Source organism: Balaenoptera acutorostrata, chromosome 6 (assembly GCF_949987535.1).
Source record: "Balaenoptera acutorostrata chromosome 6, mBalAcu1.1, whole genome shotgun sequence".
NCBI classification, from domain to species: Eukaryota; Metazoa; Chordata; class Mammalia; order Artiodactyla; family Balaenopteridae; genus Balaenoptera; species Balaenoptera acutorostrata.
The window spans coordinates 117,701,219-117,705,777 of NC_080069.1; positions in this window are offsets into that span (position 1 = coordinate 117,701,219).

Below are 4,559 nucleotides of genomic sequence, written 5' to 3' on the forward strand. Positions count from 1 at the left end.
AGGGCACCAAGGCATGGATTCTGGGGGATTTGCTGGCTGGACAAAGCTCCCCAGCCCCTCCTCGGATCCTGCCCAGAGGCCCCTGGGCCAAGACCCACCTGGATCTCCTCCTCCTCTGTTGGAAGGGACCCAAGAGCTCCTCTGGGACGGTAACTTCCCGGGACTCCAAAGACCACCCACATACCCATCTCCGAGGCGGTGGCTGTGTAGATTATAAAAAAACCCAGCCAGGCAGCTCCCAGTGAGGCCGTGTGAGGATGTGGGTCACTCAGAATGCTGAGGGCACCCAGATGGGGGACTGACAATCCTGATAAAAAAGAACAGCTCCCATTAATGAGACTCAGTGGGCACCAGGTGCCGGGCAGAGCACTGGACTCAGACCATGTCTGTCAATCCTTAAATACAGAGAAGGAAAGTGAGGGTCACAGTTGTAAAAGGGCTTGCCTGGGGTTCCCAGGTAGAGAGTGATGTATTTACCCAGCATTTTGCATGAGACTGGGACACAGCAATAGGTGCCCAATGATGTAGCAGAACAGAGATGAGAGCCTAGGACCATGCAGCTTCAGAACTCAGGCATTTGACCACTAGACCCCATCACAACCTTGAAGGCAGCAGCCCCAGATGGAGGGGGTTGAATTTGGAATTTGTCTTGCAGGCACAAAAGAGCCATGGAAGGTGTTTAAGCAAGAGGATGAGACTATCAGAAGGGTGAGACCACCTTAGATGGGTGGTTGCTTAGCAACAACAGCAGCCTGGACACAAGGACGCCTGGGCCTAATCCCAGCACTGCGACCTGTGACATCAGACAAGGTTCTTATTCATTGGGATTTTAGTTTCGCCATTTGTGGGAGGGGTGAGTAGTGGGTCAGAGAGTCTGCCTTAGAAATTGTTTGAAAGGCCCTCTCGAAAGCTGTAGGTGGTTGTGTGAACTGGCAAATTGATGATGGGGAAAGCAAATTGATGATGTCAATCAAACTTTCAAATGTGTCTTTCTATTCTTAGGAATCACACAAGTGGGCGCAAAACGTGTACAGGATGTTCTCTAGTGCCAGTGGAGACTGACTGATGGGAAGGACAGTGGCACAGACAGTGACGCTCGGGAGATGGCAACTGCCCTAGAGTCAGCTGGAGAAAGGAAGCTGGAGGTCTGTGTAGCTGGTGGGGCAAGAGAAAGAGGCAAAAGGCGCAACAGCACTGATCTTATCCCACCTTCATGAAAACAATTCTAAACATACGGATGCGTATGTGCGTGTGTGTGTAAAATCTAACCCTAGAATTTATTTTTAATTTTTTTTTGCATTTTAACATCTCTGAAATCGGGCTTCCCTGGTGGCGCAGTGGTTAAGAATCCGCCTGCCAATGCAAGGGACACGGGTTCAAGCCCTGGTCCGGGAAGATCCCACATGCCGCAGAGCAACTAAGCCCGTGGCCACAGTTACTGAGCCCGTGTGCCACAACTACTGAAGCCCGCGCGCCTAGAGCCCGTGCTCCGCAACGAGAAGCCACGACAATGAGAAGCCCGTGCACCACAATGAAGACCCAACACGGCCAAAAATAAAAACAAATAAATAAATTTATAAAACAAAACAAAAATCTCTGAAATCGTTTTGTCTTATAATCAAATCAATGGTATCTTAAAGCTGACGAACTACAGCAGAACTGAGAGAGCAGCTGTGCGCACAGGATCGCCTGGGTGGGGGTAGGACTTTCACTTCTTACTTAAAGCCTTCTCCATGCTTTTTTTTTTTTTAAATATAACAAGCATCTATAGATGTACCTTGAGGACATGATGCTAAGGGAAATAAGCCAGTCACAAAAAGACAAATATTGTATGATTCTACTTATACAAAGTATCTAAAGCAGTCAAATTCATAGAAACAGAAAGTAGAATGATAGTTACCAGGTGCTGAGGGGAAAGGGAGAATTTCAGATAGGCAAGATGAAAATTTTCTGGAGATCTGTTTCACAACAGTGTAAAAAAACTTAATACTACTAAACTGTACACTTAAAAATGGGTAAGTGGTAAATCTTATGTGCTTTTTTTCCACAATAAAAAAACCTTAAAAATCTTACAAACTGAACAAAAAATATTTTAAGTACCTGTTTTAATTATTTCATTTGCGCATGACCTATGGATTTTCCACCAATGCTGGGATATTAAAGTTTCAGGATTTTTTTCCCGGTTACACTCTAAAGAAAGAAAAAAAGGGAGAGGGGAAGGGAGGGAGGGAGGAAGGCAGGAGAGAAGTAGGGAAGGAGAAAAGGAAGCAAGGGAGAGAGGGAAAGAAAACAAAGTACACGAAAAAAAAATCTGGAAGATTAAACCCTAGACTGTCAACAGAGAATAGGACTGGGTGATACCCTCGCTTTCCATCTTACAGTGTTTGTATAGTTCAAGTTATTTTAAAACATAAAAAAATACCTAAAACATAACCATACAAAATGAAACCAATTTTTAAAAAACATTTTAAAATATTCTAGCTAATAAAGAATTCCAATGAGCCAGCATCGGGGGATATATCTGGGGTGGCCCCTCTCTGAGGTGCACAGCTGGATCCAGGCGTCCAGCACATGGGGCTCAGGTGTGGGGCTGCCCTGGGCGGGCCTGGCTGGACCGCAGAGCATCCGCAGGAAACAGCTGGAGTGGCTGCTTCGGGCAGCACATGTGGGGTTTGCAGCTGGTGGGAGATGCCCCCTCCCCCAAGGAGGAGTGGGGGGTAGGGGCCTCACAGGGGTAACTGGGTAAAAGAGTTCATGGGAGGGCCCTGAACCCCAAACTAGGAGGTGGATTTGGTCCTGACCACAGTGGGAAGCCAGTGAAGTTTTCAGAGCAAAGCTGGCCGTGATGAGGTGGCTTCAGGAAGTTAACTTTGGCCATGAGTGGAGCGGTCTCGGCTGGGTCCCATCTGAGGAAGTGAGAGCACGTGGGGTTGAGGACTAGACCCTGGACCTCCTGCCCTCATCCTCCATCAAAGTCCTACCTGCTGATGCTGAACCGAGCTTTCCCAGAGTCCACCCCCAGCAACCGACCCCTCTTGACTCCCTCCTGCTGACCTCCCCTTCATGTCCACCAGTGGGGAGACAGGAGAGCCACAGCATTCTGGGAGAAATTCCCCCTAGAAACCTCTGCCTGGACCCAGATTCCCAGAAGCCTTTGCGTGGGGCTGGAAGTGTGTCGTATCCCCATATCCCCTTCCCATGCAGGGCCCTAGGCTCCCCACGTAATGACTTTGCCAGGAGTCTCGTCCCTCGGATACTGTCTGGTTGCCCCAGGCCTAGACCATGCAACCTCCCAGCCTCCTGCCTGTCCTGCTGCTGTCTGAGCAAGGATGGCCTCTCCTAGCAGGAAAGATCAAGGCTTTGCCCCGCCTCGGACTGGCACTCACGGCCTTCTGCCATCTGGCCCCAGGTGGTCTCATCTTCCACTGTTCCCTCCTTCTGCGGCCCCGCTGCCTACTGAGCGAGGCCGTGGGTCCTCCCACTAGGCTTCTATTTGGGCCCTTCTTCCCACCTGACATCCGCTCCCTCATCAATTGCACCTAACACAGCGCATGGCACGTGGCCACCTATTGAGCCAATGTATACATGAACTGAGACAAATGCAGGGGCCATTCCCGCTGGCCAGCTCCGTGGCCCCCATCCCGCTGGCCCAGTGCCCAGGAGAGCTCTTTTCCATCTCCAGCAGGCCACCTGCCCTTGTCTCACAGTCACCCTTTGTTAGGCCTCCACTCCCAAGGGCATCTTATCTTCCTAAACAGGTTGTAATCTCCCAGAGTCACGGACCCCCTTGCTCCTGCCAACCTGGAGTAAACAAGCCCTTTAGCTGAGAGGACAGAGGCAGCAGTGAGGGATCCACAGTTCACATGCCGCCTGGCCCAGGGCTGCAGCCCTGCCTGGCTCCCTCCTGCCGGGGCCTGCAGGGTACTCCGGCGCCCTGCCCTCAGCAACGCCCCCCTACAGCCAACCTCTGACCCCACCACCTGCCTCTCCCCTTCAACCCTCTGCTCTGGCCTCCTCCATCCCGTCCCCCGCAGATGCTTCTGTGACAGAAATGTCCTCTCCCGACCCCCTTCTCTTCCTGCTGGAAGCTCTTCCCCAAAACCTCTGCAGGAATCTTCCTCGGGAAGAACGTCACCTCCTCCAAAGCTGTGCTCGCAGCGCCCTGTGTTGCTCTGTGTGGCCCTTACTGCCCTGAACCTGTCGTGGGGCCCCTCCCCTCCCTCTGTCCTGAGCTCCTTGAGAGCAGTGTCTGGTTTCAGCCAAGAAGGAACTGGGGCTCTGAGAGGGGCAGTGACTTGCTCAAGGTCACACAGGCAGGGGGAGGCCAGACTGGAAGAGCCAGGTGGGCTTGGCTCCGGAAGCCCACGTACCTCCAGCCCCCAGGGCTGCCAGGTCTCCACCCAAGCTGTAAAATGCATGACTCACTGGCCAGCTGACAAAGCTGGACATCCTGCCTGTGTGTGGGCTCCCAGCCTGGACAGTGTGGGCACTGTCCCGACGGGGCCCGAAGTACAGGGCCAGAGAAAGCAGAGCTCGAACCCAGACACAGGAAACGCAGC